Here is a 22,112-nt window from a genome sequence, read left to right as displayed (position 1 = left end):
CAGAGTATAGCAGATGGTGTCCATTTGAATCTATTCTTTATTAAGTAATTCCCTTTTTAGAATGCACACAATGAAATGCGTTTATACCTGCACTCCTGTATGCATTTTAATTGAGGATTACAGCTATGCTTGTAAACCAAGCTAATCTTTATGTCCTGCTTGTAGGTCTTTCTAGTTTGCTTTCAGTGCACTTGCTTGCCGTGCTTATATAGATATTTAATTATTACATTACTAATTGAATCTGCGCGGTGCCTTCCATCTTTGCAAGCCTAACTTTCAACCTCTGTGTGTATCGAACTACCCATCTATCTACCTGTCCTTCTATGTATGTATCTACCTGTCTATCAAACTATCTGTCTACTGTCCCTCTATCAATGCAACTTTTATCTTTGCAACTCTATCAATCTTTTTTAATTCTATCTATCTTTGCAACTCTTTTATTCCATCTATCAATGTGCCTATCTTTTCAAGTGACTCTATCTCTATCTGCAAGGTTATCTTCATCAATCTGTCTGAGAGTTTTTTCTTAGGTGCAGTGTATAATAAATGTGTCCTATATACTTCTGAAGGTGGAATGATGGTCGGTCTATTAGTGCTAGTCACAGCAGAGTGCAATGAACCATCAGTGGTGCCCAAGAATTCTGTTAAGTGTCTCTCTCATGTTCCCATCCTTTGCACCCAGGAGGTCTGTTGACTGCCTGTCCCTTACATTCAGTTACTACACCGCTGATCCCATTACTTTTAGTAAGTGTCTGAAATTAAATGCCTCTTTCTGCATGTTCACCCCCACATTTGTGGATTGATGCTGCTGTTTTTTTAATCTGAGAGTGCACTGAGGCCTGCTAACTAGACCCCAGTGCCAGTGTTCTGACCCTCTACAAACTGCATGTCGAATTGGATACCCCCAATCGGCAAGGACTGACATACTTATAAATCCCTATTATAGGGTAACCAAAGCATGTAAAGCAGGGTGCCCACTCAGGGCTGCAGCATTGATTGTGCCACCCTGTGTGTGACAAGGTACAAAATGGCTCACAGCCTGCCAGGACAGCGCATTCACTGAGAGTTCAACTTTGCCTTTCACACCAATGTCAATGTCTGAACTGGGGTGGCGGCGTGAGCTAAAGAATGATGAAAGATTAAACCCAGATCAGTTGACTGGGGGTGAGTGCTTGCAATGTTCAACACTCCGTCCATCATCCCGTTTGGTTTTGCTTTGTTCGCCCTAAATTGGCAGGGTATGGCTGCAAGTGTGGTATTATTTATGTCGGCAGCACAACACGCTGCCTTAAGCTGAGAATCCAGGAACATCGCCAGGCAATCAAAACCAAGGATGATAGATATCCCATCATGAATCACTATACTAGTGTACATCCGAATGATCTTACATTCTGGTTTCATGCAATAGATCATGTTTCGGTTAGAAATAGAGGTGGTAACAGGGATCTGTTACTTAGACAGATGGAGTCTAGATGGATATGTCGTTTGAGGGCAACTAGTCTAGGACACAATACTGATGGGGAGATGCACTATTTCCTTTAAAGCGATATGGGAAATATTGGGGTCATGTTTTATTAGGGACATAATGAATGTCTAGTTGTTGTCCCTCCTCTGGGATCCATCAATTTGCCACAAGCAATATGTACCTGTGAAATGATGCCTGAAATACTGTCACTCTTATATACAATTGTCTAATCGGATTTTCTATTCTTTTTTCCGACCTTTTAATTATACTTTTGTATTTGATAGGCTTGTTCTTTGACTCCTTTATACCAGCCATTTCTTGATATGGTATCCAAAATCAATGTGTGTGCACTTTAGACTGGTGGAATTATTATTCTCAATGGTTCACTGTGAATATTGTTTTCGCTCTGGTTGGGTCTCAATATGGACGACCATTCATAAGATGGCACTCGCCCTGATGATATTGCCAAATATGTATTGATTTAACTAGGTTGTGTTTTTGTCCTAGTTTAAAGGTACTGTCTTTATTCTTGGTACCCAATCCTTTGAATAACATGTTTTCCATCGGGTCTTTCATTCTTTTTTTTGATTCATTAATTATTTCTCTCATACTTGGTATGTTTGTCTTTTGACTCGTTCATATTAGTCTTTTTTTGATATTGTACCTTGAACTCAATGTGTGTGCATTTTAAACTGGCGTTTTTCTGATTGGGTCTTACTAAGGATTACCATTGATAAGATGGCGCCCGTTTTGACGATCTTTGCAAAATACGCATTGACTTAATTGGGATTGTGTGTCTGTTTTAGTTTAAAGGCACTAGCTTTATTCTTGGTACTGAATCCTTCGAATAACATTTTTTTATTATTTATTTATAATTTTGTTTAATGTAGGGATCACTATTTGGGACCCGATTATTTAGTCGCTAAGTGGTCGAAAATGGAGTACTGTTATTTTACGATTATTTCATTCATTCAGGAACATTGGCGAAATATTACTCTGTATGTACACATTACCATTTCCACTCGTATGATGTATGTATATATAGGGTTTATCCCTATACGATGGCGAATGTACTCGTGTATTCACTATGTAAACATTGAGCAAGTGACGCTGTACTTTATACGTCACGCACGCAGGTTCCGTTTTTCGATATTTAAAGGGATCGGAAAATGGCGCGTTTGTTTGACACTTCGAACAAGGGATTCTGCTTGTTGACACCGTTACTATTCAGGTGAGGCAAATGCTTTTTGTGTCTTTGGGACACAGTTTCTGCATTATCACAACATTACCGATCTGACCAGAGATTTGACATTCAGGCACGGTGTAATATGATAGCACCATAGGAATCTTGGTTTCGACCTACCTTGTCTTTGGCTTATGATTTATTCTTTACTTACCAAGTATATACTTACGGGACAATAATGCCTGGTCCGTCTTACTTTTTTCTATATAATATAGGGGCATACATACGCTGTGATTTGCCCCATGTGGAATATTTGCTTTTCGTTTGATGTAGGACTTTGTTTGTCAATAACGTTTTGGATCTTTAGTGTGAACAAAATAGGTGATATATACACAGGTGCTTTTTAAGATGGCTCGGTTAGATTTTGAATGTGTTCCCCGCTGGAAGGCGATTTACCTATAGCATGGTTGGGATCATTCCTTGTTGATTATGATACTATAATACGCGTCGTCGTTGGGAAAGCCGGGTGTTGCAGGACTACATGCCCCAGAGGACTGAGGGGCTGCCTCACCTGTTTCCAGCTTCTGTCACCACCCCCAGTGCCTACTTATCCACCTAGCGCTTCCCGCATCACGGGAAACGCGTCATTGTTGGGAGAGCCGGGTGTTGCAGGACTACATGCCCCAGAGGACTGAGGGGCTGCCTCACCTGTTTCCAGCTTCAGTCACCACCCCCAGCGCCTACTTATCCACCTAGCGCTTCCCGCTTCACGGGAAACGCGTCGTTGTTGGGAGAGCCGGGTGTTGCAGGACTACATGCCCCAGAGGACTGAGGGGCTGCCTCACCTGTTTCCAGCTTCTGTCATCACCCCCAGTGCTATTTAATCAGCAGGGCGTTCCGCTACGCACCACGCGTGCGGACGCGCCGGACAAAGGGCGGGCCATCTGTGGCCGTCGGGGGCTGGAGGAGGCTGGGCTGAGGCACCCCCCTTGGTCGGTCTATTGACTTTGATGGGGAGTAGGGTGTACTAAGAAGGTAGTGTGATTGCGTTGCGTGACTATCTTCCCTACTGCTTGGTTTTCTTTATTGTCCCACTAGGGTATTGCTGCAACCTCCAATCTGATGGGTAAAAGAAAGTTTATTGAAAGTCAAGGGGGAGGAGGGGAAAGTAGCACTCTGTCTAAATTGCGTAAAAGTAAGAAAACTCGACGAGTAGCTAAGCAGCCCGATCCGGAGGGGGCTTTGGAACGTATTGGCTTATTGGTGGGGGAGTGTGAGGCTATTCTGGGGTCTGATGTGGTGGTAGATGGAGGTAGCTGATGTGTCCCCAGCTGATCCGGGGTGTGTTAATTCTATTTCATCCCCCACTGTCCCGGCCATGTTCCTCACTAAACCTAAAAGAAGAGCTTGTAGGGGGCCGGTAGAGCGGGTGCGGGTGATGTCCTGGTCAGAGGGGATGACTTATTACCGATCACTGAAAATGTAATAGGGGATACTGTACCCGCTGTTTTGTGTTCTAATAGGTTCTCCCCCTTGATGAATCAGCTGGGAGAGAACAGTGTGGGAATGGCTGGTCCCTTGACGCCTTCTCCAATAGCTCCCTTAGGTAGTACTGCCAAGATTTATGATAACTCTTTACAAGAACTAATAAAAGTGGTCCACTCATTGAGGGAGGAAATTGGTTCACTGAAGGCAGTGATAGAGACTTTGTCTATTAAAGTAGGGAAGTATCCAGCTGATCCTCGTCCTCCCTTTTGTAACCCTAAGGTGATTTCTTCTTTTGCCCCAGTAAATCCATTAGACAGCCAGGTTAATCTCTTGGGGCTCTCCAAATCTAGTGCCCAAGGTAATGCTGTGATAACATATAGTGATGTGGTAAAGGTGGGTAAAAGTCGTATCTTGGGCTGCCCAATAGGTATCCCTGTGGGTACTGTGCAGGACACATCAAAATGCAAGAGGAGGGTGGGTGTGGGACGGGACCCCGCTTCTCATGTTCAAGGAGCTTTGGAGGGTTGGGGAGCTCGCGAGGATCATTCCATGGGTATTACCACTAAATGCTCCAACAAAATATATATGACTAACGTCCCAAAACTGCCATATAATCGTGGCCACGAGAATCCAGACTCGTTGACAAATAAGGCGATTCATTGGTTAAGGTATGTCAGGGGTTGCCACTCAGTAATTAGAGAGGATATTGTTAGAGCTACCAGACTTACCTCACCTAGGGTACCTGTTGATTGCATTGAACTAACCCTAAAAAGTAATGCCCTCGCAGAAAATCTTTTTGCCTTGGAGTTCAGGTCTAGCTCCCCTGAGGGCTCTTCTATCCAATTAAGAAAATATATTTCGTATGACCTAGGGGGGTCGAAGTGTGATCAACTGAGTGATGGGAAGGAGGGTGGATCATCCTTGGAAAGTATTGACTGACTAGGTAGTGTGGGGGGCACAGGTTCCTGGGACCCTAGAGAGGGGTTGATGGATAATGAGCATCACGTGCCTATGATGGGTGGCCCTTGCATTGGTCCCTATACTACCCCTGTCCATCAAGTGGATAAAGATTTTAATAACTATCTTTTTACCACTGTCCCAGAGACGATTTTGGGGTCTGTCTCATTCAATAATAGCCCAACCCCTGAATTCCAAGTTACTATCCCTGGTATCAATTGTCCTCCCTTGGTCGGAGGTTCTTTATTCTCGTGGAATATTGCTGGATTAAATGCTAAACTGTCCGTTATGGACTGGGTTGCATTTATTAATAAAAATGATATATGCCTATTCCAGGAGACTTGGCTTTTAGAACCACATTTTTGCGTGGGCTATTTAAATTACCATATTCCAGCCATAAAAGGGACCCATGGGCGACCCTCTGGGGGTTTAACCATTTGGCTGAGACAAGAACTAAGTTCAAATAGCAAGTCTCTCCCTACTGGGAATAGAGATATCCAATTGTTAAGGTTAGAGCTTGGATCCGTGGGCACAATTGACATATATAATGTGTACGTAAGGGGCTCTAGAGGTGCAAAATCTCCAGTTTTAGACGAACTAATGAGCCTGTTTGATCTTTACTCAGCCGATACCTTTATTATTGTCGCAGGTGATTTTAATGTAACATTTGAACCGCTTGTAGAACCCGAGTGGGATACCCATGACAATGAAGAGTCACATTGGGGCATTCCCCCTCTAGAGTTGCTTCCCATAAAAAGGTGGCCAGAAGTAGTAATACAGATTAACTCTCTGTGCATGGAGAAGGGCTTGAGGACCCTGAATGGTAGGATGCCCAGTGACCGTGAGGGTGCCCATACATTTAACAATGGTCAAAGTAAGAGTCAAATCGATTACATCCTTGCCGATGTGAAATTATGGCACTCTTGTCGATATGAAGGTATTAGCCCTTCCAGAGAGTGACCATAACCCCCTTTGTTTAACGCATAGGTGGTGGAAGACAGATTGTGGCCCCCTAGTGGCAAGGGAGACGTGTACTTTAGATGTTGTGCCATCTAATGATATGCGACGGCTGAGGTGGTGCCGCTTAATGGAGAACCCTACTGCCATGCTAAGTATTCTAGCAGAGGTTGACGGTTGTATACATGCAATAAAACAAATTCTTTCTTCCAATGGAGATATGAGGGAAGTAACAATAGCCCACAATAGCCTTTTTGTCAGTCTGAAATCTCATTTTGTAAAAAACCTGAAACCCGGTCCAAGAGCTGTTCATCGCCAAGCCAGTTGGTATAATGGGGAATGCAGGCAGGCAAGGCTATTGCTTGGGAAAGCCTTGAAGGAAGGCGATGTAGGCACGGTGCGACTCTGTAGAAAAAACTACAAAAGTAGTATCTCCAGGGCGAAACGCCAATGGGATGAACAGAAGTGGCAGGGTCTTCTTGAAGCAAGTGTCCAGAACAACAGTAAACTATTTTGGAGTATAGTTAAGTGGGGATCTGGTGGGCAGCCAGAGTGTCCCCAAAACAATGTCTCCCAGGGGAGGTGGGTTGAGTATTTTAAACCCCAGTACGCCTCCCTCCCCGAAGCTACTGGAAGTGTTGGGTTGTCCCCGGTGTTTACTTTGGAAGATAATTTTACTAGAGTTGAAGTGGAATTGGCGCTCGCTGGTCTGGCGTCTGGAAAGGCCCCGGGCCCGGATGGGGTTCCAGCGGATGTCTTCCTATACGATAAGGTTAAATGGGGGAGATACATCCAATTGATTGCTAATGCATTGGCGCAGGGTGCACCAATCCCTAGCTCATGGAAAGCGGCCAAGATAATCCCAGTTTACAAAAAGGGGGATCGGTCGCTTCCAGAGAACTATAGGCCTATTAGCCTGATTGATGCTATCCAGAAGATTATAGGTTGGCTGATTTTAAATCGTGTTCACTCTTGGGTAGCAACAAATAACATCTTTTCGCCACTCCAGGCGGGATTCCGACAGCATACAAGTACTGTTGATCAGGTATTCCGCTTTGTTCTCCTCTATTGGAAAATTGTGATTCTGGGCAAGGGGAATCTGTATGCTGTGTTTGTGGACCTAAGGGCTGCCTTTGATCTAGTCCCCCGTCCCAAACTTTGGATGACGTTGAAAGATCTGGGTCTTCACCGTGGACTGTTGTCCTTAATAGAGAGGCTCCATGATGACAACTCTGCTAGAATTAGGTGGGGAGGTCAGGGTATGATGACAGAGGACTTCCCGGTGCAAAGGGGGGTTAGACAAGGCTGTGCAATGGCCCCAACTTTATTTTCACTATACATTAATGATATAGCTGAACGCCTTTTAAAAACGAACACTGATGCCCCTACTCTTGCCGACACAAAAATCCCAATTTTAATGTTCGCGGATGATACGCTTTTAATTGCTAAGACACCTTGCGGTCTCCAGCGAACATTAGACATCTTTGAGAATTTCTGTGTGGAACGTGGCCTCGAAGTTAATGTAAAAAAAAAAACAAGCTCATGGCTTTCAGTCCACACAGATTGTTTAAAAATAATTTTTTTTTGTTCAACCAATCCTTAGAGCAAGTACAGGCTTTTAACTATTTAGGGGTCAACATACAAAACAATCTTAAGAGGAAACATCAGAAGGAATTGGCTACCTTAAAACATAGGCAGCTTGCAGGAGCAATATTTGGCGAATTCAAAAAATCTTTAACAAAACCGATTAGACCCGTGCTCCAGGTTTATAGTGCCAAAGCTGTAAGTGCTACAGACGGTTCTGTCGGGTAAACAGTGTTACTTCTAGCAAAAAACCTTCATTTGTTTGCTTATACGAACACACATAGAGACCATAAATAGTATTCAAAACAGCTTTATGAATTGCATCATTCATGGATAACTACTTACAATGGCTGTCGAAAATTAAATGTGAAACATATTTGTGACAAAGTGACATATAGTGCTCAGTGCTGTGGTGAACGGTGCGTAATATATACAGTGAGACTTATAAAGGCGTGTTTCCTTGTACAGGTTCCTGCTTGCCCATTGGGGCACAGACCAGGTTGTGCCATATTGGGGCACAGACCAGGTTGTGCCATATTGAAAAGACTGTGATTATTCCGTGGCAGACATTTCATTATGTCTCAGACTAAGTTGTCAAGACTATTGCATTAATAATTATCCGCAATGTGTTGGCGTGTCACTCTTGGATTAATGCATTTAAACATAACCTTTATACATTTATTTGTAATGTTTTTAATACATGAATTGTATGCATGATACCAAAATGCTTGCAGAAAAGTCTTTGCCGTATTAATAGGCAATGTTTTAACGCCTTAATACATTTATTTGTAATGCTTTTAATACATGAATTGTATGCATGATACTAAAATGCTTGCAGAAAAGTCTTTGCCGTATTAATAGGCATTTTTTAACATCAATCCAAATCATTGAGATTCTACGTTCGTGGCACATGTTTACTTAAGACACATGCAACGGAGCCAATACTCGATTAACCTAATTTAATTCATGAACTATAAGTATAATTTTCACATCAACTGCAATTGTAGATACTGCATTCTCATATAGATAGTGGACACTGCGGGGGAACACACTGCTCAAGCCTGTTGAGCCAAACATCATAATTACAAGCGGTATTCCACTGTCATATACCGCGCCGTACTCACACCAGCCTTGTAATTCCCTTGATCATTTAAGACTGTGCGATCCATCAAGAGACCGCCTTTAACACATAGTTGTTTAGGAATTTGTGTTAATTAATCTCCCACTTCGGAGTTGGTCCGCGCTTGTTAGGCGTCTCCTAGCAACGAACGCTTGACGTCGTTGCCGTAGCCACGTACACCCTAGCCAATCGCGATCAACTCACTGCGTAGTTTGTCTGCGTATGCTAGGCGTCTCCTAGCAACGAACGCCTGACGTCGATGCCCAAGCCACGTATACCTTAACCAATCAGGATCTCTCACTATAGCCAATCAGCAATCAGTCATTCCATGTCAGTTTCCCGCATAACGAGCGTCCCTTGGCAACTAATGCATGACGCGGCCGCTCGCGCCACGTACACGCGCCTCATTCCTTCATTTAATTGACAGCGTCTGTCAAAAACTCGCCGACAGATTCCGCGAGAGACAGGACGTTTGCCTGCGCTCTTTCAAGTATGAAGTAGTTGCTCCTTGCCGGGCCGACATTCAAGGTGAGCTGAGATTTTCACGATCTAGAATCCCTGCCCCACTCGAATTAGACACCTCGCCCGTTTTAACTTTATTATTCAAGACTAAGTGCCCTTTACTTATTTTCACAGTGATTCATTCCTCCTGAGGATACTAAAACTTTTGCTATCCGTGCACCCCTACCGCCCTGGATTAGATTCATTCCCTTGTGCGGGTGAGTTTTTATTAAGCATTATTTCAACTTACCAATTAAACCTTTTGGTATGGCACGGTTCTGATTGACTTCCCTTGTCCATACAGAACTTCAGAGGGATCAATAATTCGATTTAGAGGTTACTCCATGAATCTCCTCCTTTGAACCAATTTGGAGAGAGAATATATCCACTTACCCGGTGAGTTCACCAGCGTATCTTCGGCAATGCCATTATTTGACAGCCATTTCAGGGCCATGTCTTACAAAGTCTCATTCTCTCAAATAGATTCCTAGCCACGTCTTACAGGATACAATTGCTCCTGTCTGTCCATCCTTCTACTCCGCCCCAAAAGTTACATTGGGCTGTTTTTGGTGAGTTCTCACCTTGCATGCGTCGAATTTACACGGCATTCAGATTCATGAACACACCTGACCATATTCCTTACTATTTCATAGGCTGTCACTCCCTGTCCTGATGAAGACCCGTATTGACTAGCTAGTAACGCTACCTTGGGTTGAAACGTCGACATTTTTTCAAGGATCAGTTGAAAATACTCTGCATAAAAGACTCATTCAATCCATCTGCAGACTGTTTCAAATATTCGCTTGACTGGCCTTTGTAAATTATCAATACCTCCATAAGTCTCACTGTATATATTACGCACCGTTCACCACAGCACTGAGCACTATATGTCACTTTGTCACAAATATGTTTCACATTTAATTTTCGACAGCCATTGTAAGTAGTTATCCATGAATGATGCAATTCATAAAGCTGTTTTGAATACTATTTATGGTCTCTATGTGTGTTCGTATAAGCAAACAAATGAAGGTTTTTTGCTAGAAGTAATACTGTTTACCCGACAGAACCGTCTGTATCATTTTGATAATCTGCCCAGGTTCTGAGGGATACTGGGTTACCCCATTGTGATATTAATAAAGCTGTAAGTGCAGCACTCTATGGTGCCGATCTGTGGGGATACGAGAACTTGTCTTCCTTAACCATCTGGGAAAACAAGTTTCTGCGTAGTATCACTTCTCTCCCACAAAGCACGCCCATAGTTCCCCTAAGACATGACCCGGAAAAGAATCCCATTGCAGATACAGCTAGATTACGTCCCATCCTCTATTGGCGTAGATTGTGGACAACCCCGGCATTAGCCCAGTATGCAGAGGGCTTTCTTGATGTAATGTCCTTGGTTGGTTCCCGTAATATTGGATGGTTCAAAGAACTTAGAAGATCTCTTTTGGCTCTGGGAATGAGGTGATCTTTGGGAGAATTCCTCGGGTGTCTCTTTCCCATCAAAAATATTGTTGAAGGAGAAATATTGGGAGCTGGTTAACGCTAAGGTATTGTCAGATAGTAACTCCCTTTCTCTATCTGATGGTTTTTTTAACATAAAACCCGCTCCAAGATTAGAATTCTTCTGGGATCTTGTTACGAAAGTACTGGATAGGAAATTATATTTCCAGATGCGGGTGGGATCGCTGCCTCTAAGATCATTCACTGCTCGGTGGGACATTAATAGTAACAACCTATGCTCTGTTTTTAAGTCCCACGAAGAAACAATTGCCCATATGTTTTTTGCATGCCCTGCCTATTTGGTTCCGAGGCGTGTTTGGTTGAGACCTATTTGCAAATCATTGGGCACTAGACAAAGTGGTGAAGCAGGAAGAATTCTCCGTACTAGTACTGACCCGGTCATTTTTGTGGCTGTTGCTAAATTCCTGGGGTGGGCATGGATTATAAGAAACCAGAGTATCCGCCAGTAAGGTGCCAGTTGTGCCAGATGTTTCCCTTCACGATCTACTTCGAAACTGTATAGCTTTGTATGTATTTTAACTTTTGTATATATCTTTATAGGAGGGCTTTTTTTTTTTTTTTAGTAACCTTGTACATTGTTTTATCCTGGCCTTTTATGCATTGCTAATGTTGTTAATGATTGTGTAAGTGCTGTACTTGTCTTGTATTGCTTTTATGACTTTTGTCGAATAAAGCTGTTTTGGATTGGATTGGATACTATAATATATGTATATATACTTTTTTAGGATTACTGACATTCATATTGACCTTGTGTGCTGTGCTAAACTGCGAGGGACTGTTTGACGATAATTCGACTCTTTTTGAATACTGGAGAGGTAAGACGCCACTATTAACCTCTCGTCCTACTGTTTATCCAATTGTCCATTGAGTTATTTTTCGGCGGAGTCGTTGTAATAAGACAAATGGGATAGTAATATGTACGATATTTAAAGAGACTATATATTCTATCTCTCAAAAATAAATTTTGGCGAACAATAAACAATCTTGCTTTGGGATACCTTTTGTGTCTCTTCCCCCTTAGTGGGGTCTATTGGTCCTTTTTGGCTCCGACTATTAACGTTGACATTATACTATGTGAGCTCTAATAATGAGTTAGTTTTGAAGCAGAGTCTGAGACATTGCTTTTTCTTTCATTTTTATTCTCTTTAATAGAAAACTGTGCTTTCCATCTATACCATTCGGTAATTGGAATTTATTGATTAACATATATATGCCAGTCGGACTTTCATTGAAACATTTTTGAGGTGAGATTTTTTTGGATGGCTTTTGTTGTTTGGCTTGGGCTATTGAGTTATGCTAGCACTTTATTGCGCTTTTCTGCTTTTTCTTTCTCCTATTTTCTTATGGGTGTTATTTCTATTTTCTTTCTCTTTTTCTTTGTGCCTTTTCCTTGGTTTTTGTTTTTGGTCTGAGATGTTTGAAATGTTTCACTTGGTCAAATTTAATAAATTTTCGAGCATGGTATGGTATGAAAATACCCCATGGGAGATTGGATTTTAATTGACACTTATCATTGTTGATGTGTTTATTGACACTTTGTCTAAACATTGTCACGAGGACATCGAGGAGGCAGGTCGGGGTGGAGACATTAACGATTATTCGTTTCCACCCCGACCACAGGACACAGACGGCTCCTTTAATTCGGACTGGAGCTTCACGGAGGCGGGATTTGCAGGTCCGGCGTCAGCAGCCGTAGGCCAATCAGCGGACGGACAGGCAAGTAAAGGAGACCCGGAAGAATGGAGCGGCGCGAAAGCCGGAGGAAGAGTCGGGGGAGGAGAACGAGATCGCGTATCGGAGGGAGAAGTAGACGGTAAAGAGAGAAGGACGTCTGATGTTGGAGTGACCGTAGAGAGCGGAACCGAGGAGACTGGTGTGCCAGGAGGCCAACGACAACGCGATTTGCCCCGCCACGTTCCAGGAGGAGCGTGGCTGCGAAAGGTACGGGACCGAGTCCTGCGCTTTTCTTTTTCACGGGGAGGGACTGGGTAGTTGAAAGTGGGTAGGTCACAGGGCTGCGAGTGTGTGGACACTATCGTTTCTGTATCTTTGTCCTCCTCACTTCTTCTACACAACGTTCTTTTCTGAATAGTCGAGACGTGGTGGTAGGCCCGGTGATCCCTCACTCCCTTGCCCCCTTGAAATACTGGTGTAAAAATCCTCATCTCACCCGTGTGTCCCCGTGTTTGTTTTTCTTTTCCTACTTTGGAGCCTCGGAGGGGAGCCCTAACCGGAGTAAGCATACCAACAGAAGGCTGGACAAGCAGGAAGATTCCGTCACACCCTCCTCTATAGTGCCTGTAAAGAGAAACAATAAAGAAGAGAAAACCCCATACTATCGTGTACCGACGTACTTTTCCCCTACCCGGGGACCATATGTGACAAGTGGCGAGCCAGATAGGAGTCTGAGGAACCCCCGTCCGATAAAGGATGGAGGCCCTGATACATCAAATGAAGGAGGGTCAGACCAAACTGGAGTGGGCTGTAGAAAAAACCTCCAGTCAAGCAGAGGCCGACCGCGCTGTGTTTACATCTGCGATACAGAATCAAGCCGAGACGATGCTGAAACTGGCTGAAGGACATGCACAGCTGCTAGCCACGTTAGGACAGGGTAGGGCCAGCAACCCGCCTGGAACCATAGTCCCTCTACAAAAGTTTGTACCGGGAGATGACCCATTAGCATTCTTTCTTAACTTTGAAAGGGGCGCAAGGGCCAGTGCGTGGCCAGGAGAACGGTGGCCATTCTATCTCGCTCCTCTCTTGACTGGAGAAGCACAAGCGGCCTACCAGATGGTAAACAAAGATGGGACCACTCCCTACACAGTGGTAAAACAGTACATCCTAGACCGGCTGGGGGTAGACGAAGAAACACATCGGATAAGGTTCCGTCAAGAACGGGGCACGGCGGGGGATTTGCCAAAGACACTGTTTTACAAACTAAAAGGAGCAGCAGACCTCTGGCTTAAACCTCAGGAAGCCAGCATGGAGGAAGTAATGAACAAAATCTATCTTGAACAATTCCTGGAGGCGCTCCCCTATGCAACCCAGTGCTGGCTGAAACAACACGCTGGATTGACTCTGGAGCAAGCTATTGAGATGGCGACTTCTTTCGCCCGAGCTCAAGGACAACCCCCCGTACGAGAACCAGAGAAAAACTCGGATAGCTATCCCCGGGAAACCAGAAAAAAAAAACATGAAATCCCTACCACCACATCCCCGCGTGTTTCGTTCCGAAACCCCGACATACTCAGGGCCCCAATGCTATGATTGTGGAGAGTGGGGACACATAGCGAGATATTGCCGCAAGAAAAGAGAAAAAGAAGAGGAGCCTATGGATGTGAGCGATGCACCCCGCTCTATCCTTTTCGCCCAAGAAACCGGGCCTGTGTTCTACGTAAGTGTTTTTCTCAACGGGAGGGTTGTAAGGGCTCTCCTGGACTCAGGATGCAAACATTCAGTTGTGAAGCAGGAGCTGGTAAATCCCTCTTGTCTGTTGCCTGGAAGAACCGTACATATTAGATGCATACATGGGGATGTGAAGGAATACCCGTTAGCTACACTGTCCTTGGGGACTGAGTTTGGGGTACAGTCGGAGGTGGTGGTGGGGGTGTTGGAGTGTCTGCCCGAACAGCTAATCATAGGGATAGATAACCCGTATTTTAGTTCTCTGCTGCAAGGCGCCCTGAAACCAACAAAACATAACGTTCTTCTCACCCCTGAACCATGGGCGAGGGACAACCATTTTCGGACGGCCCAATTGAACGATGCCAGCCTCACTTATGCGTGGCAAAAAGCACGAGAACAACAAGACCCTCTAAATAGAGCATACCCCACATTCATAGAACAGAAAGGACTGTTGTATAGACTATCTAAACAGGTTTCGGTACCCCAACTGTTGGTCCCTGTAGGATTCAGGGACCAAATCCTTTTTTTTGCTCACGCTCACCTGTTGGCAGGCCATTCCGGAGCAGAAAAAAACGGGACAGGCCATATTACAACATTTTTTTTGGCCTGGGGTATATGCCCAAGTCCAAAAGTATTGTCAAGAATGCCAGATTTGTCAACGACGCAACCCCTACGCCCCCCCTCCAATACCCCTACAGCCCCTGCCCATCATTGGCACACCCTTCGATAGACTGGGGATGGATCATATAGGGCCATTACCCAAATCAGGACGCGGACACCAGAATGCCTTAGTAGTAATAGACTATGCCGCGAGATATCCAGAGGCCTTCACACTCAGGGCTGCTACCTCCGCCGCCATCGCTCAAAGACTCGTGGAGGTGTTTTTGCGAATGGGGTTCCCCAGAGAGATAGTTACAGATCAGGGTACCCCCTTCGTCTCTAGACTAATGAGACAGGTATGCGAACAACTACGGATCAAACATATAAAAACATCAGTTTATCATCCCCAGACAGATGGGTTGGTGGAGCGGTATAACGGTAGCCTAAAGCTTACCTTAAAGAAACTTCTGTCTGGGGATGGGAAAAATTGGGACCAACTACTCCCGTTGGCTCTGTTTGTACTCCGTAGCCAAACACAAGCCAGCTTAGGAGCATCTCCCTTTGAGTTGCTCTTTGGCCGCAAACCTAGGACCTTACTCGAAATCACTAAAGACAGTTGGGAACGGGAGGGACTACAGGAAGCCGAAGCCCTACTCGACTATACCCAGCAACTACAGACCCGGCTGCATAAGCTCCGCTTTTTGGCTCAGAACCAGTTAGCCGTGAATCAAGTCAGACATAAAACTTTCTACGACCGTGGTACAAAATGGAGAGAGCTAGACGTAGGTGACTGGACACTTGTATTGTTGCCTACTTCCTCCCACAAACTAAAAAAGAAGTGGCAAGGCCCTTTTAAGGTGGTCCGAAAAATAGGGAAAACCACTTATGTCCTACAGTTAGCAGGAAATAAAAACACAAATGTACCACATTAATCTCTTGAAAAAGTGGTTAGGACCCCCTCCATACCTAACGCATACGCTGTCTATGGCCTCCTACATACACCACACCGTCAGTGAAACCCCCACTAATCCGGATCTAACGGCCTCCCAGGGCGAGGAAATCCGTTCTTTACTACTAAGATACTCCGATATCTTCTCCGATCAACCAGGGAGAACTCACCTTGCAGAACACTCTATTCCCACTCCTTCAGGGGTCGTAGTAAAAACAGAAACCCTACCGGATACCCACAGCTCGATGGGCAGCATTTCAGGAAGAAATATCCCGAATGTTAGAATCCGGGGTGATAGTTCCGTCACGTAGCAATTGGTGTTCCCCCGTGGTCCTCGTGCCAAAACCGTATGGCAGCATCCGGTTTTGCATTGACTTTAGGGCCGTAAACCGGGTGTCTAAACAGGACGCCTACCCCCTTTCTAGAGGAGACGAACTGGTAGAACGCCTTGGTGAGGCCAATTATATAACAACAATAGACCTCACCAAGGGCTATTGGCAGATCCCGTTGTCTCCCACTGATCAAGAAAAAAACGCATTTTCCACTCCCTCCGGCCACTTCCATTTCACTGTTCTCCCTTTTGGGTTGCATGGGGCACCCGCCACTTTTCATAGAGCCATGGATACTCTTTTGGCCCCACACCTGCAGTATTCAGCAGCTTACCTAGACGATATTGTGGTGTTTAGCAAGAGCTGGGAGGACCACCTCGTACACTTGGGTGATATCTTTGACAGTCTCAGACAGGCCGGGCTTCACATTAACGCCAAAAAGTAGAGGGTGGCTTTTCGAAAAGTCAGGTACCTAGGGTATCTCTTGGGAGAGGGACACATCGCACCACAAACCGAGAAAGTGGCCGCTATACAAGCCGTCCCGTATCCCAAGACTAAAAGGGACTTACGGGCTTTTTTAGGGTTAGTGGGGTACTACCGCAGGTTCATAGCTCAATTCGCTACTTTAGCGGGACCCCTTACCGATCTCTTGCGAAAAGCTCACCCCTCTCCCCGGTTACACGCCCCCACCGATCAGGAAGCACATGCCTTTCAGGCCCTAAAAGATGCCCTTACCTCCTCACCTGTACTGATGACCCTGGACTTTACTAAACCATTCATTCTACAGACAGATGCCTCCGGTGTTGGGATAGGGGCGGTCCTCTCCCAAACAGACGGGGAGGGACAAGAATGTCCCCTTTATCTTAGTCGAAAATTATTTCCGAGAGAACAGGCATACTCAACGGTGGAAAAAGAATGTCTGGCAGTGAAGTGGGGGGTGGACAAGCTCTGTTATTATTTAGAGGGCAGATCCTTCATTCTTTATACAGACCACGCACCCCTTACCTGGCTGCAACGGAACCGTGGACATAATGGACGTATTCTCCGTTGGTTTTGGCATTACAACCATACAAGACAGACGTTCGACATCGACAAGGGGTACACCAGGGGAACGCTGACTTTCTCTCCCATTTTCCTTGTTCCCCCGATCGGGGTACTCCAGGGGGAGGGATATGTCACGAGGTCATCGGGGAGGCAGGTCGGGGTGGAGACATTAACGATTATTCGTTTCCACCCCGACCACAGGACACAGACGGCTCCTTTAAATCGGACTGGAGCTTCACGGAGGCGGGATTTGCAGGTCCGGCGTCAGCGGCCGTAGGCCAATCAGCGGACAGACAGGCAAGTAAAGGAGACCCGGAAGAATGGAGCGGCGCAAAAGCCGGAGGAAGAGTCGGAGGAGGAGAACGAGAGCGCGTATCGGAGGGAGAAGTAGACGGTAAAGAGAGAAGGACGACTGACGTTGAAGTGACCGGAGAGAGCGGAACCGAGGAGACTGGTGTGCCAGGAGGCCAACGACAACGCAATTCGCCCCACCACGTTCCAGGAGGAGCGTGGCTGGGAAAGGTACGGGACCGAGTCCTGCGCTTTTCTTTTTCATGGGGAGGGACTGGGTAGTTGAAAGTGGGGAGGTCACAGGGCTTGTCCCCCTCACTTCTTCTACACAACGTTCTTTTCTGAATAGTCAAGACGTGGTGGTAGGCCCGGTGATCCCTCACTCCCTTGCCCCCTTGAAATACTGGTGTAGAAATCCTCATCTCACCCGTGTGTCCCCGTGTTTGTTTTTCTTTTCCCGCTTTGGAGCCTCGGAGGGGAGCCCTAACTGGAGGAAGCATACCAACAGAAGGCTGGACAAGCAGGAAGATTCCGTCACACCCTCCCCTATAGTGCCTGTAAAGAGAAACAGTAAAGAAGAGAAAACCCCATACTCTTGTGTACCGACGTTCCTTTCCCCTACCCGGGGACCATATGTGACAAACATATAGACGTTTTCATCTATGTATATAATTATTATGTTGTCCTTTTCGGGTTGTCTGTGGATATATTCACATTCCTGTTTTTTCTGTGCCGTTCTATGGATGTATTGTATAATGTGTTAGGTCTATGTATATATATGTGTACATATTTCTATTGGTGGTATGTGATTTGTTATATGTTGTCATTATTTTATACTGAGTCATGTCTTTGTTTTTATTTATGCATTTCTTTCAGCCCTGACGAAGTTCTTTGTGAACGAAACGCATTAGCTGATGATTACTTTTTATACTACAGAGCAATAAAGGATATATTTTTGAATTGATATGAAGCTTGCCGACTAATTTCTGGTGCACCTTCCTTTTTTGTACAAATTGAGCTAAAGAATGATGATGGATTAAACCCAGATCAGTTGACTGGGGGTGAGTGCTTGCAATGTTCAACACTCCGTCCATCATCCCTTTGGTTTGGTTTGTTCGCCCCAAGTTGGCAGGGTATGCCCAGATGTGGGTCCCTTGCTCACTTTGCCACTGGATTCAAGCTAGCCTGGCTGATGACAGCTGATTAGCCAGAAACCGGTCCCAGGATGCTTGTTTCCGGTCCAGGGAAGACATGGCTTGGCAGTTCGGCCTGGACTGTTCCCATGAGGCACAGGGTCAGACTGATTTGCATATGGCCATGCCTGAACTGGGGTGGCGGAGTGAGCTAAAGAATGATGATGGATTAAACCCAGATCAATTGACTGGGGGTGAGTGCTTGCAATGTTCAACACTCCGTCCATCATCCCCTTTGGTTTTGCTTTGATATGTAATTATGGTCTGGGCTAACGATATGGCAGCTGATATGTGCAGTTTGTCAATAAATTTGAAGCAGGCATCAGCCGTCTTGGATGGAGTACCTTGACCTTGTATAGGCACTCTGGAAAAAGAAATCAGCAGGATTTAGATCCTTTCCTGGATGATGCGTAATTGATTAACTGTAATCCTTCAATCGTAATCCCCATCTTTCAATGCTAGGAGGCATCTTGGCTTTTGGGATGCCAGAGATAGTCAGTAAAGCTTGATGATCAGTTACCAGCGTACAAGGCATTCTATACAGGAAGACATGGAAATATTCACAAGCCCCAAACCACAGCTAAGCTTTCTTTCTCAGGTTGTGAATAAGCACGTTCGGCCTGGGCAAACTTCTACTGGGATATGCCACACTATTTCCCTTTGTGCATTTGGCTGCACACTGTGCTGTGCAAGAATGGCACTTAAACCACCGGGGCTAGCATCAAAAACAACCTCTGTATGAAGCTTGGGGTTAAATAAGGCCATTTCAGTAGCATTTTCAATGGATTGTTTAATTTTCTTGAAACTTTTCTTGCATTTGTGCGACCCCCTATATTAAACATTTTTTTCTTTGTCAACTCTCGTAATGGAGCACTTACAGTTGAAAAGTCTTTTATGTATCAGTAACTGGGCATTAAAGCGCATAGGAACACCTTGTGGGTAATCAGCATTTGACAGTGCTTGTACTTTGGCAGGATCAGGTGTCAAAGACATGACCAAAGAACTTTAGCTACTTTTTATGGAACTCACAATTGTCTGCGTTTAATGTCAAACCTGCATCAGTAAACAAAAATCATACTTTTATGAGAGCATTATCATGCTCCTTCTGTGTATCTCCGAAAAAAAATATGTCATTGCCTTAATTGAAAAAGTTCTGAGGTCGATGACATCCCGAAAATGAGTCTTTTGTATCGAAACTGACCAACATGTGTAAAAATGGTTGTAATGTACCTGCAATTGTCTTCGAGTTCCAACCGATGATAACCTTTATTTAAATCAAGGTGAGAAAACACTTTTGCACGTTGTGATATTCACTTTATTTAAATCAAGGTGAGAAAACACTTTTGCACGTTGTGATATTCACTTAATTATAGATTTGCTGCATTCGCCACTTAATCTATCATCTGTTGAATAATCTGCAAATTTTAATAAAAAAATTGTTTCTAGCTCAGATGGTTCAAAAGTTACTCAAAATGCAACGGCATATTTTACAGCACAGTGGAAGGCCCTTTGCAAAGATGGACTGGTTACCTTTCTGTTGCTCTAGTGATATAGTTGGATGTTAAACTGGTACAACCAATGCCAACAGGGTTACTAAGTTTAAAAATGATGAAAAAACTAAGTGATAGTATTATAAAATGTGCCTTATGTTGGATAATTTGCTTTTCTTGCTGCATAATTTATTCAACCATGCCACATAATTTGGCCCTCTCCTGCTGCATAATTCCAGTGGCCCTGATTACATTTCTCTTTAGGCACCAATGTCGATGATAAAGGGTATCGAACATCCATTTATTTTCAATGTAATCTTTGAACAATATTTGCATGAGTTTTGTGTTTTGGCATGTCAACTTTTCCTCGACTGATATTTTTCCTCACATGTAGACAGTCCGAAATGCACGTTTCTCTGAGGTAAACATCAACATGGCACAACCATCTTCTACACTTTCACTCAATATTTAGGCTGAGTAACAGTTGGACGATAATTTAGAAGCTGATAGTATTCTTTTTAAGTCGATTTGCCTCAACTGATGTTACCGCTTGCCCTTGTGGGTGTGAGTCAAACCCTGCATTTGGACGGTATTGGTGGCCATTTTGTCTTCACACCATGACACAAATATGGTTTGCTTCTGTAGGAAATTAGGTTCTGCATTCATAGTGACCCCACTTTTTGCCTGCTGTTATGCTGTTTCTGACATGTCCGACTGGGATACTGCTAATCAGCACACCAGTCTCTGTGCTTTCTCACCTAAATTGGATATGGTGAGTACTTGGGTGCATCCCAGATTGGCTACTGGTGCACCCTTATAAGTCCCTAGTATATGGTACTGATGTACCCAGGGCATAGGTGCACCAGGTGTCCCCCATGGGCTGAGGCATGTATTATGCCACCCATGAAAGATCACAAAAACTGTGACTACAGGCCTGCCATTGCAGCCTGTGTAAGCTAGTGCTAGCACCACTTATAGCAGATATATGTTTCCCTATATCTGAGGTCAAGGCACTTAAAACCTATAAATCACACCTAAAGCTGGCCTTTTCAATCCTGAAGGCAGGGTGGTCAGTTCTAAGTGTGAGGGTGCCCCTGCATGAGTGTGACACCCCAATAACCTTCAGAGTTCATTCTCCCAGATTGTAAGTGCATCAGCCATTACGATATATAGAGTGGCCATGTGTCATTACGAGATGACCATCTCTAAACTGGCTGTAATGAACCCCGTCATGTCTAGTATCAAACATGTTGGAATCATACCCCCCACGCCATAAACAGTGTGGGAAGTATGATTCCATGCACTGTAAATCTCCTCTGGGAGGCCCTCAGTGCTCCATGTACCAGTCTTCTTGAACCGGACAGCAAGCTAGGGCTGCTGCCAACCAGAGGCACGATTCTACTCTTCAGCTGCTCAAACAGGGGAAGACAGAATATATAGCCTGTCACAGAGAGGTGTGACCACCTCCCAGACAGGGTTTAGTGTATTGGGGCAGGGTGGGGGCACTTGCCAGGGCCACAGAGATGGCTTGAAGGGCACTCTTGGTGCCCTCCTTGCATACTCCAGTTCAAACCAGTTCAGGGAGCAGTTGGCTCTCACTTTAGTGCAAAACTGGACAAAGGGCATGGGAGTATCCTCCCCACTGTCCAGCCCCTCCATTGGAAGGGACCCCTGAATCGTCCTAACCCTTTCCTTAGGGTACTTAAGGGCTTAACGGTGGGTGGGTCCCTGGATTAGTCGTGGAACAAGATTCAGATCAAGACACCACTTCATCTTCGACGGTCTGGGCACTCTGGACCTTTCTGGACTTTGCTCTGGGCACCGTTACTGCAACTGGAAAAACTCCTGCTGCTCCAGGTCTTGCAGTCCTGCAAGTCTGCTGCAACGTTTGTACCTGTGCTCCACACAGGATCCTCACAAGGCCTGTGGACCTCCTAGACATCTGAAGGAATCTCCCTTGAAGTGAAGGAGTCACTTCCCTGCATCTGCAGGCACCGCAATGCAGCAGATCAGTCTGCTGATCCGGGGCTCCCAT

The 22,112-nt window shown here is 44.9% G+C and overlaps 1 protein-coding gene across 1 annotated transcript in view; it reads right to left on the bottom strand.

Annotated features, from left to right (window-relative positions):
• The window catches only part of LOC146822346 (uncharacterized), an 88,157-nt gene that overhangs the window by 2,877 nt on the left and 63,168 nt on the right, over positions 1–22,112 (bottom strand). The window lies entirely within an intron of this gene.

The sequence above is a fragment of the Triturus cristatus genome, chromosome 6 (assembly GCF_964204655.1).
Source record: "Triturus cristatus chromosome 6, aTriCri1.1, whole genome shotgun sequence".
NCBI lineage: Eukaryota > Metazoa > Chordata > Amphibia > Caudata > Salamandridae > Triturus > Triturus cristatus.
Note: the sequence above shows the minus strand (reverse complement) of the source record. Positions and strands in the feature narration are given on the sequence as shown.